The 14121-nt window shown below is 32.5% G+C and overlaps 1 protein-coding gene across 1 annotated transcript in view; it reads right to left on the reverse strand.

The window, feature by feature from the left end:
- The window catches only part of LOC140445953 (beta-glucuronidase-like), a 53287-nt gene extending 49721 nt beyond the window's left edge, over positions 1–3566 (reverse strand). The window contains exon 1 of the mRNA XM_072538409.1: positions 3333–3566. The gene's annotated coding sequence lies outside the window, so the exon portion shown is untranslated. The remainder of the gene's footprint in view (positions 1–3332) is intronic.
- Positions 3567–14121: the final 10555 nt, after the last annotated feature.

Here is a 14121-nt window from a genome sequence, read left to right on the forward strand (position 1 = left end):
GTGACTTTCGTATACTGTTTTGTATTTTACCGCAAATAAACTAAGTTTTTATAAAGGCGTTAAATAAATAAACGTAGCACAATTTTTGCCAATTTTTATGATTCTCATGAGATCAATATAATTTATCCCTTTTATTAACCGACCACTGTGGAGTTTTGACAACCAGAGCCTAATCTTTAAAACCTATAACATAAAATTTTAGTTTTGATTTTTGGCAACAAATATGAGGCCTTTGAAATATTAAAATATGCTTAAAAACGCTGAATTTAAACTTTCACATTACAAACGATTTAAAACATTTGAAACTGCTATTCTTCAATCACATTAGTACGTTTTTAAAACTACCTATCTTCTGCTACAAATTACACTTAAAACGATATTCTTGGAGGCATTTCCCGTGACGTGCGATCGTTTGTAATGTAAAAGTTTAAATTTTGCGTTTTTTAGTCATATTTCAAATACCTGTTATTTGTTGCCACAACTCCAAATTCAAATTTCATGTTAAAGCTTTTAAAGATTGGTTTCTAAAAATCGAAATTTTACTACGATCTGCGCAAGGTTTATTTACTGAACAGAAACTCATTTCGTTTGCTGCAAAATAAAAAAAATTGCACAGAAAGCTACGTTCTTCACATTTAAAAGGCATTTTGATTTTTGTTGATCGCACACTCTGATCAAGAGATATCGAATTTTTACTTTCGACTTGATATACGTTTTATTTAACATTGATTTCGCGTGCGTAACTGACATCCAAAATCGACGGTCGCTTTAAGCGCTTTTTCTAAGAGAACGGTTCATTCTACACAAGAAGTGCTAATAAACATTTTTGTTTAAAATTATCTCAGCTACATTTTTTATTTGAAACATTTTGTTCTACCGCGTACAGGTTCTTGGTAAATCGATTTTTTTGAGTTTTTACCCCTCTGCGGGGGGGGGGGGTTTAGGGGGAAGCCCGGGGGTAAAAATGGTAAACTCTTTGGCATTTTTTTTGTGGTCTCAAAATTTATATTCTCGGCAAAATTCAGCTTGTTTGTATGATTTTTAGGGGTCAAATCTCTGATGGCTGGACTATAATAGCTATGTTAATTGGACTGGATCCAAAAATTTTTTTTAATAAAGTTATAACTTATTAACAAAATTCGTTTTTTTTATAAAAATGTAAAAGCAGTGTTGTAAACAAAATAATTTAAAAAAAAACTGGTGTGGCAGTCCAGTGGGACTGCCGGTAGAAGTTACACTTCTATACACGCATTCGCCGTTACAAATTTATTTGGGAGTCAATCTGTACAATCATTACATATGTAATGCTATAGGTAAGAGATAGCAGAAAAAGAAACAGAATTAATAACAAGTTACTAACAATTAATAAACAACATTTGACCTGTAATAGGAGTATAGTAAATGAAGGATTGAATCAATATTTTGATGAAAATGTATATTTTTATTTTCATATATGTATGAAAGGAGTTGAATGCAAAAATTTTGTTACACATACTCTGCAGTAAAATTCATTGTTTATTTTGTTATTAATATAAAAATACAATACACTGCAACTGCAATTCAATATAATAATACAATACAAATTAAAATGCAATATTCATAAGTATTTAAAAATGACAATAATATAAATAACTTTTCTACTTACGCATAGGTATGTTTAATTTACCATGTAATAATATTAATAAAAAAGTCCTCCCCGACTGTTTAAAATTATTTCAAAATATTTCTATTCTATGTACAGTGCACAGATTCTAAATATGCCGGTGGGAGATGGCTTCTATGCGTTGTATTATAGTTGGTGTATGAGAGAAAAAGTTTTCGAAGTAATGAAATAACAAATTTTATATTATTATTTGTTATTTCATTATTTTGAAAACTTTCTCTCATACATCGACTATAATACAGCGAATAGAAGCCATCTCCCACCGGCACATTTAGAATCTGTGCACTGTACCTATACGTAAATTCTTAGCCCTAAGATTTATTTGTTTAGACGGCAACCCTGTCAGCCCTAGGCAAAGTCGTTACAAATTTATAAGAGTAGTATGTTTCCATATGCTGCCATAAGAGCAGACAATAAAGAACGTGTGAAGAGATTTCATTTTACAAGTTATTTCTTCACCCTATCGAACAACTATTTACCACCACGATTAACCAGCGACCAGTCCATTTAAATCAACAATTTAAACACCGACTAGGAATCGAACCCCGGTCTCTCGCGTGACAGGCGGGGATACTGACTACTATACTACCGAGGACATGACACAAACGCATTTCAAAATTGACAGTTCTGGGTCATACAGGGATTTATCGAGATTATTATTTTGAAATACAAAAGACAAATATAATTATGAACATTTAATAAATAATACAAAACATATCACATAAATAATAATATTATATGTATAATATATATAATATTAAATATATATACAAAATGAACATTTTTATATTCGAGAGAGGAAGAGAGAGAAAATATATCTTCTGTCTCTCTCTTACTCATTATCTTACATATGTAATGATTTCACAGATTCACTCCCATACAAATTTCCAACGCGAACGCGGAGCGCGCGTATAGAAGTATAACTTCAATAAAAAGATAGGGTCAATATGTTATAAATAAATGTTACTATTTTTGGCCATGACAGTTAAGTGTTAAGCAAGGATGCATCATTTTTCTAATTCTATGTCTAATCGTTGTAGACTTAAACGTAAAAATTGTAACCTATAATATGTAGAATAGGCATTAGAATGAATCTACCCTAGACAAGCACGTGAGAGAATTGGAGTGCACATATCTGCGTAGAAAGGAAACAGCAATAGCAAAGACTGGAGATAATTTGTAAAGGAAAGCCAGTTTTCCATTATTGGTGAAGACACGAAATTACACCCAATAAGTACTCCATTAGGAAGGACTTACCCAGAGAGAAGTTTTTAATTCATCAAAATACAGAAATTTGCAAAATATTATACAAAGTTGGTCTAAAGAAATATTTTAGAATATCTTGATCATAAAAATAGTTTTATAGAAAAACTAGATAACGTAATACCAAATATAAGACAAACGATTTATCGTATATTATTGAATTAATTGATAACTACTTGAAAAAAGACTCACTAACTTTTATAAGAAATTATTTAGCTACTGTATATCATTTTTTTTCACAAAACTTTCTTGTCCAATATGTAAATATTCTAATAGCAAAAACTTGTATTGGCTGAATAAATTTCAATAAGCAAACACTTAACAGTATGTTTATATTTGTTTAAATATTTAAGTTATTTATACCAACGTAAAAATACTGTAAAAGAAATGTTTAAATCAAACTTACCTTTTGTGGGGAATCTCCTTATTAAAGCCACACTACTACATCGATTCGGTCACACCGGCTAGTCTCACTCATTCGACGATCCACACAACACAAAGTTTAGGAGACAACTAACCAAACAAAATGAATAAATCTTACTACCGGCCTGGAAATCGAAAGAGAACAAGCAGAGCTATTTATCACTATAAATTTACTACTGGAAATGGCAGGACAGGCTTAAAACTGTATAATGTTCTTTCTGTCAACTAAATTATATAAATTTTTGTTTCCAATTACCATCACGGTGTTTGTTATAACAGTAGGCTTATCAGCAATTGCCAATAAATAGTTTGTATTATAAATAAATTAGTATTGTTTGTTTTTATTGTGGTATGTATAAAAAAAGCCAGAAAATTGACACGACAGGTAACACAATGTTTCACAAATAATAATCGATTGATTGACAAAAATTTGAATAAATAATTGATGGATTCGACCGTTACTTGATGGAAATTCATTTTATGTAACAATAAAACACTGAAAACTTTGTTTTCAAAACTTCCACAAAGTTTATTTTAAATTCTTATCACTACAGCTGTTTCGGCTAATTGCCTTTCTCAAGTGATCTGTTTTTGGCATGGGTTTACACTTTATAGTCTCTAATGAAATAGGTTGAGGAGGGGAGAACTGTTTGTCTCAAGCTGGTCATTTAGAATTATATCTGTGTTTTTTAGTTTGTTGATTTCCATAGATTCTAACAAAGATAGCTTAAGGCCTTTATTTTGAATGTGTAGAATTTTAAATTCGTCATTAAAAGAATAATTATGATCTAGAAGGTGAAGTGCGTATGTAGAATCTGTTTTTCTATTATTGAAAGCCCTTTTATGTTCTACTATTCGTTTATTAAAATTTCTACCTGTTTGACCAATGTAAGTTTTTGGGCAGTCGCCACATTTAAGTTTGTACACACCACTGTGTAAGTGTTTTTTATGTTGGCTCTTGTTGTTTTTAATATATTTGCCTAGGTTGTTATTTGTTCTGATGTTTCACAGGAACTAACAGGCAACTCGACCAATTTTTATCGTATATTAATTCTCTTCATAGTCATATTGAATTTACAATAGAAACAGAACAAAATCAATCCATAAATTTTTTAGATTTAAAAATTACCAGACTTAAAAACAAACATGATTTCTCCATATTTCATAAAGCTACCCATACTGACACGACTATTCACAATTCATCATCCCATCCCACACAACATAAACTGGCAGCCTATCATAGTATGTTACATAGATTAACAGCAATTCCTATGTCAAAATACAATTTTGAGACAGAATTAAATATCATTAAGCAAATAGCAGTAAACAATGGATACAACGAACAAACAATTAATAAAATGTTAAATCAAAAACTACACAAGAAAGCCCTGAACTTAGTATTTCCACCACCAGAGAAAAAACCCAGTACCTTCTGCTCGATTACATATACAGGCAAAATATCAACAAAAATAGCCAAACACATAAAAAAGAAAGGAATAACACCAGCTTTCAGAACAAATAACAACCTAGGCAAATATATTAAAAACAACAAGAGCCAACATAAAAAACACTTACACAGTGGTGTGTACAAACTTAAATGTGGCGACTGCCCAAAAACTTACATTGGTCAAACAGGTAGAAATTTTAATAAACGAATAGTAGAACATAAAAGGGCTTTCAATAATAGAAAAACAGATTCTACATACGTACTTCACCTTCTAGATCATAATCATTCTTTTAATGACGAATTTAAAATTCTACACATTCAAAATAAAGGCCTTAAGCTATCTTTGTTAGAATCTATGGAAATCAACAAATTAAAAAACACAGATATAATTCTGAATGACCAGCTTGAGACAAACAGTTCTCCCCTCCTCAACCTATTTCATTAGAGACTATAAAGTGTAAACCCATGCCAAAAACAGATCACTTGAGAAAGGCAATTAGCCGAAACAGCTGTGGTCATAAGAATTTAAAATAAATTTTGTGGAAGTTTTGAAAACAAAGTTTTCAGTGTTTTATTGTTACATTTGAATAAATACATAAAAAAACTAATTGCACCGCAAATTGTCAGATTTTTTAACAATCTCAAAAAAGCACTTGACGTAGTAACTTCAGAGTTTATCAGAGCAATTAAAAATAGTAAAATGGGAAAAGCCAGTGGTACAGATGAGGTACATACAAAGCTATTTAACTTAGTGAACGAAGAAAACATCCCTATATCAGAAGGAGACCGTTTATTGAAGTCTATAAATGCGGTAGCTGAACTTGGTATTTATTTTTATCCAAAAAAAAAACCGAAAAAATTTTAAAATTTTCAGATTAATAATCTTAATGAAACATTTTTTAACAATTCTGTGGACAATGAAGTGCCCTAGTATGTGTCAGTTCTTTCATCCATAGCTGTTGACCAACAAGTAGGGGATTACTTATACCGGTAATCTTTCGGCTAACGATTCTCTAATACGCCCAGAACCGGGTTGCCCAGAACACTTTCGCCGTGTCGAAAGTCATGTTCTTTCCGTCCGCTTTTTTTACCATTATGGTCTTCATCTGTAACCCTAGACAAGGGTCCCTTACACTCCTCTATCTCCCCCTTTTATACAAGCTTTACAAAAGGTAAATAATTTGCACTGTTGCTCCCACTTCTAGCTGACTTTTAGAGTGTCTTCATCGATATGCTTAAGCGTGTGAAATGTTTAGTGTAGACTGGTAATAGGTATCGTATACTTGTTAGTCTGATAAGTCAAAGAAAATTCTGATAAGTATATGTAAGATTTTTGATGCAGAGGATGTTTTATTATTGTTATAATATAATTTTCGATAGTACACAATGAGTAGAGGACGAATGCTTGTAGACTTAGGGCAAATTCGATATGAAGATATTCTAAGAGAAGAGATGTTGGCTAGCACCCTTGGACTCGCTAAGAACAGGGCCAAAATCAAAAAATGAGATGACGGACGAGTAGACATCGAAGACAATGCTCCCAGTGGACGCAGTGAACATACTCGTAATATGCACTCCGAACAATTCGATTAAGATGTTAAAAATTTTCATATTGAAGTTGGCGACAATCGTGCGTATGCATATCAAAACCGTTTTTACTGGTAAAAAGAGGAAAACTCACTGAATGGCTCATCCTCCACTATCAAATGTACGAATGTTTAGAAAGAATATTGTTAGTCATATTCTCGGAGTAAAAAATATTGCAAAAAATGAAAATACTTTTGATTTGACAGAGAAGATCGTGTATTACACAAATATCTTCTTCTCTTTATTTAGACATGACTGTCTGTTTTTCAATGTGCCTCTAATAAGTTGTATTTCCATTGTTTTCGTGGTCTTCTTACTGATCGTTTTCCGATTGGAGAACTGTCTCTTGCCGTCCTTACTACCCCATTTGTTGTCATTCGGCTTATATGATCGTTTCATTCTACTCCTCTATTTCGTTTAGTTCTGTCCCATAGTGTCTTACCATCAATTTTTCTAAGTGTTTTTATCTTTGCTGTTTATAACATCCTTTTTGTTTGTCCTCTCTGTATCAGGTTTTGTTTCTGCCGCGTATGTCATTTTTGGTCTGATGACTGTTTTGTAAATCCTGCCTTTCATTTCTTTCCCAATATTTTTATTTGTCCATATTGTTTCATTCAGGCAACCTGCGGCTCTCTTTGCTCTATTCACTTGATCTTCCACTTGTTTCGAGCTTTCGGTAGCTAGATAATGTGATGCCTAGATATTTAAACTCCATCACTTTTTTTATTATCTGACCTTCCAGCTCCAATTTACATCTTAGTAAATTTGTTCTTATAACCATAATTTTTGTTTTTTTTTGGGAAATTAACATGTTAAATTTTCTGGCGGCTATATTAAATTGGTGCAGCATACGTTGTAATTCATCTTAACTTTGAGATATTAGTATTGCGTCGTCTGCATAGCTGATTATTTTAAGTTGTTTTTCTTCCATTTCGTATCCTTTTTTAGTTCTTATTTTTTTATTTAATCCATAATCAAGTTGAATAATAGAGGACTCAAGGAAACTCCCGGTCTTATCTCATTACCAGCTTCAATGGGGTTAATTAGTCCTTCTTCTACTTTTACTTTCATTGTGTTGTTTTGGTAGATATTATCGATCGTTTTGATTATTCCTAGAGGTATCTCTCTTGCGTACAATAAGTGGATATCGTTCTTTTATTTGACCCAGTCAAATGCCTTATTAAGATTCAAGAAACATATATCTGCCAGTTTGTTGTATTCTAATGATTTCTCTGGCAGTTGCCTCATTATAAATATAGCGTCGGTGCATGGTCTTCCCGACCTAAAAAATTGTTGTTTTTCTGCTAGAGATAAAATTTCATTCAGTTTATTTTTTATCTTTTTTTTTTTTAATAAATTTTTATAATTTCATTCAGTTTATTTGTTTATTTAGTGTTGTGTTTAATAAATTATTTCCTTTGTAATTTTCCAGGTCCGATTTGTCTCCCTTTTTGAAAAGAGGTATTAGGCGGCTTGATCTCCATTCTTGAGGAATTCTGTTTTGTTCTATTATTTTTTGGATTAGTTTTAGTAGTTGTTTGGTCAGATTTGGTCCTCCGTACTTTAGGAATTAGTTCGGTATTCTATCCTCTACTTTTGATTTTCTATTTTTTAATTTCCTTGATGCTTCCTTTATCTCTTCCTCCCCAATATTTTTCTTCGTTTGTCTTCACCTCTGGTGTTGGTGGTCCATTGTTGTCACCTTTAGCAAATAAGGAATAAAAGTAGTCTGCACATATTTCCTTCTGAATGTGGTTTGTTTTTATTAGTTCGTTCGTATCTTTTTTTTGTCCTCTGATTATTCTCCATATTTTTTTTGTGTTCCGTAGAAGTCGTATTCCATCTGTTTTGAGAGGCTCTGCCAGTCATCCCGTTTTATTTTTCTAACTAAAAGTTAGACTCGTTTTACTTCTGATTCGTTTATAATGATTGTATGCCTGTTATGTTTGTTATGTTCTGTATTGTAAAAATGCTTTCTTCTATTCTTAACATTTTGTCTTCACTTCCTCTCTAAATCAGGACGTTTTCTTTTTTGATATGCTAGTGTTTGTTACTTTCTACTCTCCAAGTGATTCTGTTGCTGCGGTAATTATGTTATTTTTAAGTTTTTCCCAGATTTCCCTCGATGCTACCTCATTTTCTAATATCTTATTCCCAGCGATCTTCTCTGATATTCTTTTTCTGTATAAGTATATCGTGGATTCCGTATTTAGTCCTTCGATTTTGATTTTTGTTTGTATTGGCGCCGCTCTCTTGGGTGTGAAGTATTTCAGGATGATTCTTATTGTACATAATACTAGGCTATGGTCGCTTCCTACATCTATTGAGTTGAGGCGTCTAACGTCGATTATTTTCAACGTAAGATGCCTTAACTCAATACTGCAATAGAACACTGCCTGGGGTGATTGAGTACTCTGCGGTTACCACAGCCGGTTCCAAGTCCTGATAAAATGTTGAGGGTGATTGGCAAGGTACCTACCTACCTACCTACCAATTGTAAAAACGAATACTGCTCAAAGAAACAATGTACAGCCACAAATATCTATATAGCCAAAATACGAGACAATTATACTAGAGAAACAGGTTGTCAAGAGACTGACAATACAGAGATATATGCTTTTATTGGCCTATTATACATGACTGGGGTACGGAAAGCCTAATATATAAATACTACCTTTGGGAGAACTTCGGGAGAATTCTATATTTGCACCTGCTCGCTTTAGACTAACGATATCACGAGAAGCCTTTCATTTTTTAGGAATGGCACTAAGATTTGACAATGTCAGTGACAGAAACAAAAGAAAAGAGTACGATAATTTGTCTGCTATTAGAGAAATATTTGAACATTTCATGTCCAGATGTCAAGAAAATTACCAAGATATTTAGTAACCGGTACCAGTAGTTTCCAGATTTTGTTGCCGCTGGCCACTTAAATTTTTTTTACAGCTTTGGACGTTGCTGCTATTAATAATTCAAATTTAGGATATAAATCTAATACTGGTATTATTGAAGAACGTAGAATTTATCTGAATAATCTGGCCAAAGCTTTGATTTAACCCCTGTTGGTTTGTCGTTTATCGATCAGGTCTTTGTCAATTAATATACGAAGCATATTAAGGGAATATTTAAATACGTCCCTGATTAAATAATATAAAAAAGCATCTTTAGAATTTTGTGTCGAAAGGAAGAACAGCAAGTCGAAAAAACGATGTATTATCTGCAATGTTAGTATTTGCTCAGAGCATACCACCTTTACATGCTCAACGTATTCTGGCGTAAACGATAATAGCGATACTTCAAGCGATTAACTTTTCCATTAATACTATGTTTTTTATCTCATTTGATTATAAAATTCATGTTAGTTGATGTTCGGAAAAAATGTTTTATCATAAAACTCCAAAACATCTGTATCAGTCTTCAAAGTTCTTATTCTTTTACACCATATTAAATACTTTCCTGTCAGTTCTGCAAGAGAACATTAATTTATCTTAAAAAAATAGAGATAGCTACGTTAACTGGTTATCTTTATCAGGAGATGCAAAACCAGGAAGGAATATTTGAAATATAGTCAAAACGTCTTCATTGTTGATAAATATTTTCTTTATTATCATTTAAGTTCTATGACGACAGTTTTGTTGTTTAACTGGACATTTGTTGCCTATTTTTTTTTAAGATTAACTTAAAAGATTGAATTTCCTGCTAGCTTCGTCAATTTTTAAAGATTATAACTACAATATTTTTACTATGCTTATTTAAAAGATAAAAAAAGAGTTATAAGTGCTCAATGCTTATATAAAACACAATCTGAAAACTTATCAAAATATTGTCTAACACCAGTATCTGGACATTTAAAAACAGTTTAAGATACATTACTTCCTAATAAAAGGTTTTGTTGATAGAACAAAATATTACTCGATTTGCATCATTACAATAATCTTCAGAAAAATCAAAATATTTGTTAAATTTAAAATAAAATTGTCCAAGTTAATATTTTTGTTCAGCTGCCCAGCTTCTTATTATTTTTGTTAAAAAAAAAAATGAAAACAAAATTTTATAGTAAAAAATTTCCGAACCGATCCTGCTTATTATGATAGCATAAATGTTTACTCTTTTACTGTGTTGGGTCAATTCGAGTTATCGAATGGTTGCTTGTTTGTTTATGGCATTTGAAGAGAGTTATTGTACTACTGAAAATGCTTAGGTGATGGTAATTTGACACGGGACGGGCAGGTATGTGAAACAATAACTGCGGTAGACGCTGGAATTCGGTCTATAAATACTTGATCAGGTAATGATTGGACGAAGAATAACAAACAAAAATGATACCTTATAAATACAAATAAGTTTTTGATATTTTATCTTGTGTCTTGTTTGACCAAAAAGTGTTACGATAATTAACATTACTATTGAAAAACTTACAGAGAAGCATAATATGTATATTACCACAATGAAAACAAATTATAAAAGGGATAATGTCACCAAAATTAATAAAAAAAATACAAATACAGCAATAACTTCCGAAGCGACTATTATTTTTCACATTAGTGTAGTGGATTGCAGAGTAATAAACACAGATTTAACACATATTATTATATGTCCTTCACCGAAATAAAGCCAGAATAAGTAACAAGCATAAACGATATAGAAAATAAAGAAGCATATGCAGCATATGAAGCAGTGAAGAAGATATGTAAAAGATAAGCAAGATAATGTTGTTTTTGGAGCAGAAATTAAGCTATATTGAGACAAAAGACGAGAAGCGAAGGTAACATGTAGAGGAAAAAACTGTTGTTCTTGGAGCAGGAAATGAGCTGTATTGAAGAAGATTTTAAAAATAAACAAATCAAGAACTTCTGCCATAATAAAAACGTTAGCGAACCCAGTATAACACCACACCAAGATGAAGAGACAAATCTATTACATGGAATTGATATATAGCATATGCGGATACTCTTGTCTTCTTCTTCTTCTTAAAGTGCCTATCCGTTCCGGATGTTGGCGATCATCACGGCTATCTTTACTTTATTTATTGCAGCGCGGAACAGTTCAGTGGTAGTCGTGTTATACCACTTTCGTAAATTTTGAAGCCAGGAAATGCGTCTTCTTCCCGGTCCTCTCTTACCATTTACTTTCCCTTGGAGAATCAGCTGGAGAAGGCCGTAACGTTCTTGATTTCTCATTACATGTCCTAGATATTCCAACTTTTTAGTTTTGACGGTCATGAGAATTTCACATTATTTCCCCATTCTACGCAGGACCTCCACATTAGTAACTCTAACCCAGGATATACGTAAGATGCGCATATAACACCACATTTCGAAAGCTTCGAACCGATTCATAGATGCAACAGTCAGTGTCCATGCTTCCATTCCGTAGAGCAGAACTGTGAATATGTAGCAGTTCAATAGACGGCATTTTGTTTTTAATGATATGTCTCGACTGTTGAAAATGGTTCTCATTCTAACGAATGCTGCTTTTGCTTTTATTATTCGCTGTTTAATTTCTGTTGAGTGGTCCCATTGGCTATTTAAATTGGTGCCTAGATATGTATATCGCTCGACTCTTTCGATATTCTGTTGGTTGATTGTAAGATGAGCGTTTAGTATTGGTTTTTTACTAATTGTCATAAATTTGGTTTTCTTTATGTTAAGAGCTAGTCCGTATCTGTTGCTGACTTCTGTTATGCGATTTGTTAATATCTGTAAGTCATTCAGATTATCGGCAAAAACTATAGTGTCATCTGCATATCTAACGTTATTCAACCATTCACAGTTTATTACTATTCCTTTCGCACAACCGTCTAAAGCTTCCTTAAATACCCATTCAGAATAAATGTTGAACAACAATGGAGACAAAATACAGCCCTGTCGTACTCCACGTTCTATTGCAATTTTATCAGTTAACTGGTCTTCTATTTTGATTTTGGCCGTTTGATTGTAGTAAATGTTTCTTATAATTCTAAGATCTTTGTTGTCAATTCCAATTTCTTGCATTAGAGTCATTAATTTGTCATGTTCTACTCTGTCAAATGCCTTCTGGTAATCTATAAAGCATACGTATATGTCACAATTCACATCCCTGCATCTCTGAAATAGCACCTGTACAGCAAAAAGGGCCTCCCGTGTTCTCAGAGCATCACGAAATCCGAATTGTGTTCTTGTTAGTTGTTCCTCACATTTTGTATATATTCTTTTGTGAATGACCTTTAGAAATGTTTTTAGTAAATGGCTCATAAGGCTTATAATTCTATAGTCTTCGCACTTTCTCGCATTGGGTTTTTTTGGAAAATTTATAAAAGTTGACACTTACCACTCTTGGGGAACCACGCCCGTATCATATATACTGTTAAATATATTTGTCAACCATTTTATGCCATCATAGTCCATAAGTTTTAAGAATTCTAAGTGAAAATTATCAGGGCCTACGGCCTACTGCTTTACCATCTTTGGTGCTTTTGATGGCATATTTTACTTCTTCGACTGTAAATGGTGGTCCAGATTCGCAATTGGTGTTTGTTGTAATACCAGTGTTACTTCGTATATCTTCAAAAGTTTTTCTACGTATTTAATCCAAATATCTCTTTTATGCTCTATTTTCAGTACTATGTTTCTCTGATTATCTGTCAGGAATCCAGTGTTCTTGTGTTTATATAAGACTGCCGCTACTTTAATCTTTTTATGGAGGTTAAATGAATCATGTTTTTGTTGTAATGACTCTATCTCTGTACACTTCGAGCTAAACCAATTTTCTTTTGCTATTTTAAACGCCCTTTTTGTTTCGTTATTTATGTTGTTGTAGTAATTCTTATTATCTTTAGCGTTTCTTCTGTCTTCCGTCATACATAGAATCTCCTCCGTCATCTATTCCTTTTTATTTGTTCTTTCAGGTTTTAAGTATTTCTCATTTGTGCAAATTTTCTAGTTCTACATCTGTGTTATCTGTTTCTGTACGGGCCCATGGTTTTTCTGTACGAGTCCACGTTTTTTCTTTTAGGCGTTTTTGTACCTTTTCCTTTACTGTTTTATTTTTCAGTTGGTTAATATCGTACTTCATAATTTTTGGTCTTTGAACTGTCTTTAAACTAAGTTTCATTTTGGCGATAAGTGGATTGTGGTCCGAATTTATGTCGGATCCCGGGTACGCTTTAACAGATGTTATAGAGTTTCTAAATCTTTTGTTAATAAGAATATAGTCTATTTGATTTCGTACTGTGTGATCTGAAGTATCCTGGGGAGATTTCCACGTATATAGTCGTCTTGGAGGAAGATCATAAAAGGTGTTTGTCACTACGAGCTGTTCTTCAGTTGCAAATTCAATCAAACGGTCTCCGCGTTTATTTCGTTCCCCTAGACCAAAGGATCCCACTAAATTTCCACTTTGTCCTTTGCCAACTTTGGCATTAAAGTCTCCCATTATTGGTATTATTTCGTTTTTCCGAATCCTTTTGACAATATTAGTGAGGTCATTGTAAAATTCTTCTATGATTTCTTCTGGGGCGTCCGCTGTAGGAGCGTATACTTGAGCGTATACTCTTGTCTTAATCAAATAAAATCCACTGAATTAAAAGAAACTTTTAATATATTAAAGAGGAAAATGTATATGGTGAGGAGGAGAAATCCGAATAATATAATATAGTTGTTTAAGATACGTAATTAAGTTAATAAATATAATTTCTAAATTACTAAATTCTAAATTGATTACTTATAAGCAACATAAACAAATAAAAATGAAGACCAAG

Source organism: Diabrotica undecimpunctata, chromosome 7 (assembly GCF_040954645.1).
Source record: "Diabrotica undecimpunctata isolate CICGRU chromosome 7, icDiaUnde3, whole genome shotgun sequence".
Classification (NCBI taxonomy): Eukaryota; Metazoa; Arthropoda; class Insecta; order Coleoptera; family Chrysomelidae; genus Diabrotica; species Diabrotica undecimpunctata.